The 13,918-nt window shown below is 47.8% G+C and overlaps 1 long non-coding RNA gene across 1 annotated transcript in view; it reads right to left on the reverse strand.

The window, feature by feature from the left end:
• Positions 1 to 2,311: 2,311 nt before the first annotated feature.
• LOC139078593 (uncharacterized) overlaps positions 2,312 to 13,918 on the reverse strand; it is a 37,543-nt gene continuing 25,936 nt past the window's right edge. Inside the window, exons 4-5 of the long non-coding RNA XR_011531610.1 lie at positions 9,059 to 9,249; positions 2,312 to 3,263 (exon numbers count right to left, since the gene is read on the reverse strand). This is a non-coding gene — a long non-coding RNA (uncharacterized lncRNA). The remainder of the gene's footprint in view (positions 3,264 to 9,058; positions 9,250 to 13,918) is intronic.

The following is a 13,918-nucleotide window of genomic DNA, read 5'->3' on the forward strand; positions in this document are numbered from 1 at the left end:
AAGATAGTCAATTACAGACCAAACAGAAGTCTCAACAGGAAAGAATCGTCAATTGCAGAAAGAATACACATTGCATCCCAAACAGAAATCACTACCTCGGAACTCAGTCTATGAGAATCCAGCACCACCATAAACTCTTGCTTTTCTCCAATGGACTTTCATTCAAAACAACCCCTCCGAATTTCCTCCTTTTTCTCTATAAAATAACATTCCTCTGCCTTATTTCTTGGATTTGCCTACAGTCCGCCACAGCACGCACATCCCAAACTGCAATTCTTCAGCTATTCTTGAATAAACTCGTTTTGCTGGTAAAATAACTGGCTGTTTTATTGTTAAGGTCGACAAGGCAGAGAACTGGTTGGAGGTTGCCAGAGGCGGGGGTGGGGGTGAGTGAAATGGGTGAAGGTGTTCGAAAGGTACACACTTCCAGTTATAAAGTAACTAAGTCCTGGGGATGTCACGTACAGCATGGTGATGATAGTTAACAATACTGAAATGTATATTTGAATGTACCTTAAAAGTCCTTATCACGAGAAAAAAAATTCTGTGAGGTGATGGATGTTAACTAAACTTATTGTGGGGATCATTTCGCAGCATCTATATATCAAATCATTATGTTGTACACCTTAAACTTATACAGTGTTACATGTCAATTATCTCTCAATAAAACTGGAAAAAAGAAAGAAGCGTCTGCAGACACTGAGATTCTTCAGCAGGGCCAGAGATTCTAGCAAATAGGGCCCTTTACGTCTAACTCACCGGGAAGGCCCCCAAGCTGCCCTGTGAATACGCAGATGCTTCACAACAGCACAAATCACCTCCCCCCAAGGGTCACGGTTCACAGGGCCTTTCTCCTCCGTTCACTTTTGCAAAGTTCAGGTGGAACAAAAAGCCATACAAGCAACCCCCTTGAGGACTGTGTGGAGGAGGATTAAGAAATAAGGTCTCAACTAGAGGAGCAGGGGGTCCTGGTCACACCTGGCTCCCAGAAATTCAGTAACTGGCTCCAGCCTGAGCCAGGCCTATTATAAAATGGAGTTTTCCTATCTCACTGCACAGCTAACTCGCATTTGTCCTTCCAAACCCGGCTCAGGCATCACCTCCTTAGAAGGTGTGTGTTATCGCTCCCATTCTCCATCCCTCCCCAGGCTAAAGCTATGCACCCACCCCCTTTGCCGCGTTACTTTGCACTACCTCCCACTACACTGGGCAGAGGACACTTCTCCACTCCAGGGATGTGGGGCTTGGCCGTGTTGACTTGTTCTGGCCAATGATGTGTCGGCAGAGGTGGTACAGTGACAGTGCCAAGCCAAGGCCCTAGAGGCATTGCACGCTTCCACTTGTCCTCTTGGACTTCGCCATCTGCCATGAGAACATGTCCTGGGGTAGCCACTGATCCAACGTGGATGAGAAACCCATGGGGCAGACCTGAACCCCTCCCTCCTGCCGACTTGCACACCCTGAGTGGAAAAAACAAATATTTGTTAGTGCAAGCCACCAAGTTTGGGATGGTTTGTTATGCAACATTATTGCTTCTTTGAACTCTTCTAGCCCTCACACCTGGCCACACGCATGATTACTCCCTCTTCTGAACCACTTTCTGACCTCCCACACATGTACGAGTGCACACACTTATCCACTGTGTGTGGCAGTTGTATGCAAATTCGTTTGCTCTACCAACCAAGCACTTCAATTCTCAGCGGGAGCACAATGCTTCTTAATAAAATTTTATTAAACTAAAATGAATCCAAAAAACCTCCTTGAATTTTGCATCACATTGCATCATTCGTTTGTTCCATGTCATATGTTTCTGATTCCTAATAAATATACCAGCCCTTTATGAGTTGGCTGTCTTACTGCAAAGGGGCCCGCCTTTCATTTCTAGGTGTTTTGGCCTTTATTAGGAGCACATCCCAATCGAGCTTGAACTGGCATCATTCCTAATTAGCATTAAATATCAGAATATTTCAATTTACTCCATAATTCCACTTTCTTCACAACCCACACATCGTGGAACTATTTTTCATACAAGAAAGCTGGATTTGGACTGCCTATATTGTGCGTTTGTTGAGAACATGGCTTGCCCTTTGTCAAATACAATCTGTTCTTTACCAGGCTTTTCAATTCTAAATATCCGGCTCAGTACCATTAATCCTTTCTCCTTTTCCAAATTACGATCCTTCCAACATCCCAGACCTAAGACATTCTCATTCTCTTCTCTTCTATCCTCTAGAGGAGGGAACAAATCTTTTTCCTCTACCCTTCTTAGGTTCGTTGGCTGGGGCCCTGTAAATTAGACTGACAAAAGATAAACAAGAGAAAACCAAACAGAAGTTTATTAACACATATGGCACACATATACGTGGGAGCTCAGTGATGAGTAGCTCAAAGGGCTGGTTAGAACTTAGGGTAGCATACCGCATCTTAACAAAAGAACGATAAATTTGTAGAGAAGTAACAAGACCCAGGGAAGGGACTTTGAGCTTGTAGGGGCGGCAAACCATGGGAAGGCAAATGTGTGAGGAAAATTGTGGGAGATAAGGGCTAGTCAGTAAGGTTTATTATGTGGGTTCTTTTGGTGCTGTCTCTGAGCTGATAAGTGTCTAGAGTTATCTCTGCTGATTATTAAGAATCATCCTGCCCTTCCTGGTAGAGAGGGGAGAGCAGAGGTTTTCTTGTGTATGCTTTTTCTCCATGGCTTTCAGGACAAAGTAATCCCTATGCCAGAGTGGCATATTCTGGACCCCATCACCTCCGTCTTTCTCCCTTCCCTTCTCCTAGAAGCAGAAAATCAAGTCCTTTTCTGGCCTCAGTTCCCATGCCCTCAACCTGCATCCTTTCCCTTAGGATCACTGCCCTTTCTTGTCTCTCGCCCCACCCACACCTCCTGCAGTGGCCTCTGCCAGTGGACCCCAGGCTTCCTGGTGACTCCAGGAAAGGCCAACCCTGGGGCTGCTGCTGCTTCTGAAGGCTGATTATTTGGGGCAGAGGAGGAGATGTGAAAAAGGAGAGAGAGCCTGTGAAAGGCAATATACAACTGTGGAAAATGTCAAAAAGGAGAGCGATACAGCACTATGAGAGCCAGCCAGGAAGATGGGGTGGCTCTGCCCTGAGCAAGCCATGTTTAAGCCGAGAGATGAAGGATAAGTAGCAGTTTCCCAGGCGGAGGAAGATGGGCACAGCATCCCACCCAGCAGGAGCAGCTCTTGCCAAGGTCCTGCAGGCACGCACCAGCAAAACCGAACAGAGACGTGACATCACGGCTGGATTCCAGGGGAAAAAGGTTAAAATTCACATTTTAAAAAATGTGTATTAGAAAAATATTTAAATAACATTAAACTTATACCATTATATTGAGGTTATAGGAAATAACCTCAATGCAAATGTATATACTTACAATATTTAGAAGTATTCAATTTAGAGAAAATAGTGCAATGTGATTTATAAGAAATATATAAATTTGGTCACTCAGATGGCTGAAATATATTTCTCAGATATATTTGGTCTTCATCCACAGTTCCTGGGTCACAGCTCTCAAAGCCCTTGGAATTTCCTGAGTGATAAGAGCAATGGGAGCATCTTTTGTTATACTATTTGGTCTCGTCTTCAGTTCCCACAAGCTCTTCAGGGCCATAAAGGTGAAATGGGAGTCTTGTTTCCATTAATGAAGGTGACTTTTGGACCCAACCAAGGGTGGGGCTGGTTGCCAGGAGAACCAGCCAAGTAATCCGAGGACTGGAACTTTCCAGTCAGTCCCACCCTGATTCCTGGGGAGGGAGCAGGGCTGGAGGCTGAATCAACTGCCATCGGCTAATGACTTAGTCAATCTTGACCACATAATGAAGCCTCCATAAAACCCAAAAGGACAGCTCGCAGCTCCTTCTCAGAGAGCTTCCATGCTGGGGCCCCTGAACAACTCCACGTGCCACCGTGCTGGGCCCCAGCTCCCGAGGACGGGGGCTCCTTTGAGGGGATCTCGCCCTAGTATCGTTTCATCTGGCTCTTGATCCATATCCTTTGTAATAATCAGTAATCTAGCGAATAAACGGGTTTTTGAGGTCTGTGAGCCATCCTAGCAAATTATCCAACCCGAGGGGGCGTGGGAGCCTCCCGTCCGCACCCGGTTGCGGAAGCGCAGGCAACAACCTGAGGTCTCTCGGGCCGGGCCTCGGAAGTGAAGGGCAGTCTCCGGGCCTGAGCCCTCACCTGCCGAATCCGACGCCCCGGGGTGGGCAGCGTCAGACTCGGGTTGAATTCTCGGACCCCCTGCTGGCTGGTGGGGGGAAGCCTCTATAGACACGGTGGAATCGGGTTCAGGAACCCTGTGCAATTAGTGCGGATGGTTAAAGAAAACATTTGTTTCCCTACTCACACTTCTGACCCAAAATGTGTGGGATTTTCACACCAAGTAATTCTCCAGTTCTCTGCAGACACCAGCTGGGGGTCTTATCATTTACTTCAGTTCTGACACTAACTACCCGTTAGTGCGGACCCCACAGATGAAGGCTCCACCCCTCAAAACGGCCCCCACTTCATGGACAATCGCATATCCAGCCGCCCACACCTGTGACCAACTATAAATTGAGGGTTCCCGTGACCCCCTCCCTGGGTTTGATAATTTGCTAAAATGGCTCACAGACCTCAGGGAAACACTTTACTTATTATCATTGGTTTATTAGAAAGGATACAACTTAGGAAGAGCCAAATGGAAGAGATGCAGAGGGCGAGGTCCGGGAAAGGGGAGGGAGCTCCCGCGCTCTGCAGGTGCCGCCCTCCCAGCGCGTCAGTGGACTCCCCAGACCCTGCTGTTCAGGGTGTTATAGGGAGGTTCCAATAGGTGCACCTGACTGATTAAATCATCGGCCATTGGCGATTAGCTCAATCTCCACCCCTCCCCTCCCCAGAGGTGGGGGGATGAGACTGGAAGGTCCAATCTTTCAATCACATGGTTGGATCTGGCAACCAGCCCCAACCCAAAGCTCTCTAGGTGGCCCGTCCCCAACCAACAGTCACTTCATTAGCAGAAAGACACTCATCATTTCCGAGATTCCTAGTGTCCGGAACCAGGGACTAAGACCGAATATTATAACCAAAGGTGCTCCTATCATCCCTGTAACTCAGGCAATGGAAAGGGTTTTAGGAGCTCTGTCAGGCACCTGGGGCGGAGATCATGTATGTATCTCTTACTGTGTCACAGATGGTGTGAATACACAGTAGAAAGCAGGCTCGTGACTGTACACAAATCACCGAAGTTCAGGAAATGTAATTCTACTCTGATCATTAGATATAATTTACCATAGCGTTTTTAAAATAAACTTTTATCTTGGAATAATTTTAGATTTATAGGAGAATTGCAAAGACAGTGCAGAGGGTTCTTGTATACACCCCATCCAGTTTCATTTCCCCTAACACCGTCTTACATTACGCTGGTACATTTGTCAAAACTAAGCAACTAAGCTGGTAGGTGACTACTGAATACCCACTGCCCTTGCTTCACATTTCCCCGGTGTTCCCATTGGTGTTCCACCACCTCAGCCAGGGCACCATGGTGCATCTCGTCATCCATCGTGTCTCAGTCTCCTGCGGGCTGTGACAGGTTCTCAGTCCTTCCTTGTTTTTCGTGACTTTGCCCATCTTGAGGAGTACTGTGAGATACTCTGTAAAATGTTCCCCAATCTGGGTTTGTCTGATGTTTTCTCTTTATTGGGTTGATGTTATGGGTTTTCAGAAAGAAATCAGGTTTTAAACACATTATTCTTCAGTAATAAGAGAATGGTGAAAAGTTCTAACACCATAGTAACAAATGGATGTCTTTATGGCCTTTGAATTAAAAGGGATCAGAAAATGACATCCCCCAATTTTTTATTCCACTTTGGCATAAAGACTATTTTAAGCTGAAGGGAACTGAGAAACAGCAAATGCAGGAAAACTCCCTTCTGCCTAAAAGTAGGGCATAAAGTTTCCCTTTGTGACAGTGTCCTTCCTCTCCTTTTTGTACTAGGAAGAGGACATGACGACTCATCACTGGAGAAAGCACCGACTTGAGTCTGCATGAGAAACCTTACCTCCTATCTTCCATCAGTCTTCCCCATATACTTACCTCCCAGAATTTACCGCTCCTAGTGATGAGGATTTTTAGGCTGCTTAATTTTAAAACGGTTTAGGATGAGGACTTTTAGGCTGGTTACTTTTAAAACTACAGATGAGAAGCAGGCTCCAAGGAGTGGAATTTGCTTCCTTGTCCCTTTGTTGGGAAAGATTTACATTTCTAAGGGAAACCTCTGTCTGTAAAGATGCCTCCCTCTCTGTGCCAGGAAGAAGGGGGATGGCCTTATCTCTAGAAACTCTTAATGCCAGAGGCAAGAACTTAAGTTGGTTGCTGTCTGGCAACCTCATGTAACTGATTTAGGGTGGTGGCTTCTAACCTTTCTAACCTTTACTTAATCCGATTTGATTCTTGTCTAAAAGTCATGGGATCACCCAACGACCAGACCCCACCTGCACTGATACCATTTTAACTTTTTTCATGTTCTTTCCTTTGTCTTCGTAAAGAGATGGCTCACATACCTATGCCTTAAATTTAGCCCTAACCCTCAACTCGGGGCAGCAGCAGGAGCTCTGACTGCCCGTGGGTCCTGTCCCCACGCACCAGCTCTGCCTGCCCATGGGTCCTGTCCCCATGCCAGTGTGGGCAGCAGGGGCAGCAGCAGGAGCTCTGACTGCCCGTGGGTCCTGTCCCCACGCACCAGCTCTGCCTGCCCATGGGTCCTGTCCCCATGCCAGTGTGGGCAGCAGGGGCAGCAGCAGGAGCTCTCACTGCCCGTGGGTCCTGTCCCCATGCCAGCGGGCGCAGCAGAAGCGGCAGCAGAAGCTCTGACTGCCCATGGGTCCTGTCCCCATGCTATTCTATACTATTCTCTAAATAAAAGAGCACTGATGAGGATTTTTAGGCTGCTTAATTTTAAAACAGTTTATGATGAGGATTTTTAGGCTGGTTACTTTTAAAACTACAGATAAGAAGCAGGCTCCAAGGAGTGGAATTTGTTTGCCCTTTGATCAGAGACAATTGCATTTGTGAAGGAAATCTCCATGCCTCCCTCTCTGGAATTTGTTTGCTCCTTTGTTGGGAAACATTTACATTTCTAAGGGAAACCTCTATCTGTGAAGATGCCTCCCTCTCTGAGCCAGGAGGAAGGGGGGATGGCCTTATCTCTGGAAACTCTTAATGGGGAAGGCAAGAACTTAAGTTGTTTACTGTCTGGCAACCTCATGTAACTGACCCTCCCCCCCGACAAATCCTCCTTTGTCTTTAGCCGAGGATAAAATTCAAGCGGTGACTTCTGCCATTTACTCAATCCGGTTTGATTCTTATCTACCATTTTAGCTTTTTACATATTCTTTGTCTTGTAAAGAGATGACTCACATACCCATGCCTTAAATTTAGCCCTAACCCTCAACTCGGGGCAGCAGCAGGAGCTCTGACTGCCCGTGGGTCCTGTCCCCACGCACCAGCTCTGCCTGCCCATGGGTCCTGTCCCCATGCCAGCAGGGGCAGCAGAAGCGGCGGCAGCAGAAGCTCTGACTGCCCATGGGTCCTGTCCCCATGCTATTCCACACTATTTTCTAAATAAAAGAGCACTACTGCCAGATCTTGAGAGTCTAAGAAATCTTTCTTTCGACTCCTCGGCTCACCGATCCCGCATCAGCACTACTGCCAGATCTTGAGAGTCCAAGAAATCTTTCTTTCGACTCCTCGGCTCACCGACCCTGCATCACTAGAAGCCAAAACTCCCTTTCCTTTGTCTCGTCACTTCTCCACAATTTATTGCCCTTTGTTAAAATGATATAAAAGCTCCCAGGATTAACCACTTTTAGGGGTTTTCACTTATTTTCTGTGACAGTCCCCATGTGTATACAAAGTAAATCTTTCCTCCTGTTAACCTATCTTTTGTCAGTTTAATTTGCGGCCCCCAATCACAAAACCTACGAGGGGAGAGGAAAAGATTTTTTCCTCCCCTACAGAATCCAATGCACCTTTAAGGAAAATCTTTCAAATCTTGCTACTGAATCAATTACTATGATAAATAAAAATGGCAAGTAATAGGATATATTGGAATATATGAGGAAGCCATTTGGTGTAAACCTAATTCGGCCTGACCTTGTCTTTCCAAAAGGGCCTGACCGAGGCCGTTGAGCATGCATTGTATATCTGCTTTAGAGATTCCCTATGGCAAGAGCAAAAGGCCCTTGAGATAAAGGTGCAACTTCCCTCCCCCTCCTAACGTTGGCATCTCCTTAAGGATTAAGCATCTTTCCTTAGGCTAGAAACTGATTGCTGGGCTCACCTGTGACCTCCCAGCTTGAAACAATAGACTTGCCTCCTGCTACGCCCACCAAGATAGCAGACCCACTACCTGCTGTGTCCATCAAGTGCTGTGCAGACAGGGCAATCGTGTGACTATTGTGGGAGGGACATTTCAATCATATGTGAAACACCCTGTTTGAGGGTATATAACCACCCTTATACCCCCACTTCTTTGGAGTGCTCTGTTCCTTTGTGGAAAGATTCTCCCAGGTTATAATCCTAAAATTTAAGCTCAGAATAAACTCACCCAAATTTTCATTTATAGATTGGTTATGGATTATTTTCGTCGACAACTACAACTGATACAATTTGGTAACTGTCATTAATTTTCACACTGTTGTTTTGTAATTTTCTAAACAATAATTCACAAGCACTTAAAACAACTAAATCATATAAGAGATCATAAAATGTGTGAAAAAAAGTAAAACTTACAAGTTAGTTTGTTGTTAGTACCATCAAGTCGATTGCAACTCCTAGCGACCCTGTGTCCAGCAGAGCGGAACTCTGCCTGGTCTTTTTGCACCATCCTTTCCCCTTCCAGGGCTATATCACATGATGCCCTGTGCTATTCATAGGGTTTTCACGGCCAAGTGTTTCAGAAGTGGGTGGCCAGCTCCTTTTCCTAGTCTGTCTAGTCTGGAAGCTCCACTGAAACCTGTCCACCATGGGTGACCCTGCTGGTATCTGAAATACCTGTGGGAGAGCTTTCAGCATCACAGCAACAGGCAGCTGCCACAGGATGACAACCGACAGACGACTGGTGTGGTTCCTTGACAGAGAAATGAACCGGTCCGCGGCGGTGAGAGAGCTGAATTTTGACCGCTAGACCGCCAGGCCTGGCTTACAAGCTCACCAGCGGCAGGCAAATCCTTACTGAATAATGACTGGAAGGAAAAACATAAGTTCATTGAGGCTTTGTTGTCAGTCTTATGTCTAGGTAGCAAGTGCTGTACTGTTTAGAGGCTGTCTCCCATTCTTGAAGAAGAAGCTCACATTTGTGGGGATCGTCCATATGAAATAGGGGCTTATGGTCTTTTCTTTCCCAGGGGCGACCAGTGAGGAGGGGTAGAGAGCAAGCATCAGGGACAGAGGGCGGGGGACCTCCGCCTCCCCCCATGCAGAAGCTGAGGTCAAGGTAAGGGAAAGCCATTTTTATTCAAACCAGTCATCAGTATAAAGCAGACATTCTGAGACTTCAGAGGTATCAGGATCACCCAGAGGCAAGGACTTGGGAGCAGGTGTTTACCTGGAGGCCATCCCAGGAAGCAGGTGAGAAGGGGCAGGGAGAGTGAGACAGGGTAGGACGACCCACAAATCTAAGGGCGCGTTATCCAGATCCCTCAGCTCTCCTGGTATCTCTGGGAAGCTGAATGCCTTCCAGATTTGCCCACTGGAAGGATGCAAGACCTGGCATTGTCCACCAACTAGAGCCCATTGGCTGAGAGTTGTTTTGGGTGTTAACTGTCCTGCACTTCCAAGCCAAGCCAGCCCCTGTGGCCTATGAGAAGGGCCTGGGGCAGAAGGTGGGTGACTGGGTGGTGATGTTGGTGAGGCTGAGCTCCCTTGGGACTGTCCAGCAGAGCCACAGGAAGGCAGAAGGGGACCCATGGAGCGCAAAGCAGATGTCAGAGGTATCTGCCACCTGGCTGCAGGCACGGGTGTGCACAATGGCCAGGCAGGTGCTGCAGGCTCTCCTTGTAGACCCTTAGAAAGAGCTCTCTCTGTGTGCACACCCATGTTCATAGCAACACTATCCACAACAGCCAAGAGGTAGAAGCAACCCACGTGTCCATTGACGGATGCACAGATAAACAAAATGTGGCATGTGGAATATTATTCAGCCTTGAAAAGGAAAGAAATCCTGAGACATGCTGCAGCATGGGTGAATCTTGAGGACATTATGCTAAGTGAAAAAAGCCACAAGAAGACAAACACTGAGTCCAACGACGCACAATAACCGTCGCTCAGGGTCGAGCGGGTAGTGAGCCTCAAGAGCCCCTTTTCTCAAGTTACATTGTTTGAAGGCACCTAAGATTCCTCTCTTTATAGTTCTTTATATCACATTTAACAAAGCCCCAAAGTGTGGTCCCCAGGACCAACTGCACCAGCAACTCACTAGAAATGCAAATCCGAATCCTTGGGGTGGGGCCCAGGAATCTGTTTTCACGAGCCCTTTGGGTGACTCTGATGGGCCACTGACGTTTCTGAAGCCCCGCCTCCATGTCGATACTGGGATATGCATTTGTAAAAGAGACTAGCCCATCGATTTTTCACTGCAATTAAAAAACAGAGCATCATGGTTGCCTGCCATTATATTTACCATAAAATGTTACCATCCTTTATTCAGAATCAGGATGAGTTGCTCTGCTCTCTTTCCAAACCACAGCTAGCAAAAAGTCTCTCCTGTACACTTGCAGGGCGCCTCAGCAGACAATAAACCGTTTCATAGTATAATCCAAGCCAGGAGGCATCTAGGACAGCTCTTCAGAAAGCCTCTCCGTCCTGAGTGTGTATTTCTTCAGCTTGTCCTCTGTGCCCCTGTCCCGCTCTCCTGGTGAAAGCCGTGCCTACAGAAAGAGAGACGGGTGGGGGAAAGACGACCACAGGGGCTTCACCCCCTGTCTGTTCACATAGTCCTGTGCACCACGGGTCAAGAAAAGCAAAACATTCATGCCCACTGCTTAGTAATTCCCTCCTGAATCTCTCTCCCACTTAGAAATGAAGATGGGATTTATACTCATAATAGCAACAAAATGAGAGACAATCTGAATAGCTGACATTCTGGGAACAGCTGCCTAAATTACGTCTACACAGCCACACAATGGAGTAGCATGACGTCATAAAATGCTGTTTACAAAGAGTTTTAGAAAAGTGGTGAAATGCTTATGACGCAGAGTTAAACCACAAAGCAGAATATGAAGTTGTGTGTACGGCGTTATTTCAACAACGTGAAAAAGACCAAAGAAGCCCACTGTGTTGAAATGGTAACAAGGGCTGTGTTTGGTGGAGAGATGAAGAGGGTTTTCCAGCTCTTCTTTAAACTTTCTGTACTTTCTCTGCAAGAATAGGCGTAAGTTCCACCCCCTGCAGGAAAATGTACCCTGGAATCATTTCTCTTTTTATCCATTGATTCAGGAAACCCTCCTGGTCTACTCTCCGATGTCGTGAGCCTCTCTGCTCACTGGCTGTGCTTACGCGGTGAACGCTGGTCATGTTGTGTGGCTGCCCAGCATCTCTCAACCCCTCATTCTCTTGGAGGACCCACCCCAGGGAAGAGCCAAGCACCCCGCTGAGGCCAGGCCTTTGATCTGGTCTCTCCAGCAGGAGCAGGAGTCCCTTCAGAAGACAGCAATGCCAGGAAGCAGGCGCCGCTGGACTCCGACTGGAGGGGGCGACAGCAGAGGCGTTAGCTTTCGGCGTGCGAGACTCAAGATACAAATGGACATAGAACTCTGACCCACAACCTCTGCACCACCAGCCCCCAGGAAGCCAAACCACAAACTGCAGCAACTCGGCCCCAAATGGTCAGGACTTGGTCAATAAGTACCAGCTTCCCCAATTTCTGCCTCTGCTTCCAACTCAGGACCAACCTGAGAAAGCCACACATGCTCCTCTAACCAGTCACATGGGATGCCCCGCAGCTCCAGCGGGAACACCTGCAGCTTCCCTGTTCATCACCTTACAGCCTCCCCATTCCCCTGACTGCCAAATGCGAGTGATGGTGGCTGACGCCCTTGCTGCAGCGCTTTGAATAGATAGCCCCTGCTTGTTCTCCTTTGCGTGGTCTTCATACATTTCCACCCGGGAGACTGCTGGGATAGTGCCCAGTGATGGCTCTGTGAGATGCGGAGTCTGGCCCGGCAGAGGGACAGTGGCATCTTCATTGGAGCATCCTGTGGTGGGGCCGACCCCTAACTCTCCCAGTCTGTGAGCCACCTAATACTCAGTAATAAATTCCTTTTCTGCTTCCCTCAGCTGGAGGCAACTCTGGTGCTCCACAACCAGGAACTCTGACTGACAAAGTCTAATATCCCAAACTGCCTGCCTTTTGGGACAGACATTTGATGTCTCTGTAAGATCTGAGTAGTGCAGTGACACAGAGCATGTGTGTGTGCGAGAACATGCTGGACCCACACCCTCAGCAGGCACCAGGCCAGAGAACTCAGCCTGAATGTCAACTGCCAGCAGCTGCGTTATTTACTTCAGGGCTTCCTTTGGGGTAGGCTGGAGGTGTCAGGGATTTTATGTCCCCAGGGAGCAGCTCTCACCCCATGGCTGACAGGGGTTGGTGAAGAAATACCCACCCTGCACTCCCTCCTCCGAAGGAGAGCTCCAAGCCTCCGTCTACTCTCTCCCAGACTTCCCAGGGGCAGCAGGCTGGCGTACCTGTTACTGGCTTTCTTCCCTGGTCAGGTTCCGACTCCCTACAGGGGGCCTGGGATCACCTCCCGTTGAACGGTTCCACTCACATCCTATCCTGGGGTTTGCTTCTGGGGACACACAAATCTTCACAGATTTGTAAATTTTCTAATGGTTTCCTCCATGCCAGTTCTAACCTTTCCTAGGAATTCCCCCTTGTTTTAAGTACCAGTGATGTTCAATAAGTGTTATTAACTAATCACTCATGTTACGCACTTCAGTTATACCCAATTTTTCCAATGCACCAGTGATCATTTTGCAGCTGGCAATATTTCTCAACTCCTGAACTTAACCTTTCTTTCTCTCACCACCAGAAGAAGCAGTGGTACTCACAATACTCTCTAGGTCAGGGATTACAAACTCGAGGTACCTTCCCGGATCTTGTGTGGAGAGGGCACGTGGAAGATAAAGAGGTGGAGCCGGGACACCCTGAGAAGCATTCAAACACAAATCCTATGACCCCACCTTGCTGACAACTGAGCTTGTCCTGTGGGCCACCAGATTCCAGCCACTGGGTTTAGATCTTTTGTACACAGCCTTTCTTTTGGTGTTCACTGTTGTGTATTCCCAAGGTCCATGCCTAACAGCTGTCTTACATCATGGCGCTGGGCACACAGTGCCCAGCAAGCATGGATCATGCTTTTGGAACTGCAGTCTTGAATGCAATTACCAATCTGATTTACTCTGAGAGTCAAAGCGTTGTGCTGGATGTGCCCCAATGCCCCTCTTACAAATGACCCACTCAGCTCTACAAACACACAGGTGTCGCTGAGGAGGAGGCATTCGGTCAGCAGCCATTTGGGTTTGCCCGGGACTGTGAGGGTTTGGGGTCTGTGAGACCTACAGTGCTAAAACCAGAAAAGTTTCAGGCAAACCAGGATGAGGTGGTCATTCTAGATGTGGGCTTCAGCAGGCACATGTGTGTGCATGCCCCGCCCTGCATCCTACCCACAACTGACTGGACCACAGCAGACCGAAGACGGAACCAACCCCTAGGGTGGGCCGAGTCAACAAGGTTCTCTCTTTCTGGAACTGGAGAGAAACAGCGAATTAGTCAGAGGATGCTGGACCCTTCAATTGAAAGGCCAGGAGGATTGAGGGCTGAGGTGGTCCCGTGGCATGAAAAAATGGACT

Source organism: Equus przewalskii, chromosome 22 (genome assembly GCF_037783145.1).
Source record: "Equus przewalskii isolate Varuska chromosome 22, EquPr2, whole genome shotgun sequence".
NCBI classification, from domain to species: domain Eukaryota; kingdom Metazoa; phylum Chordata; class Mammalia; order Perissodactyla; family Equidae; genus Equus; species Equus przewalskii.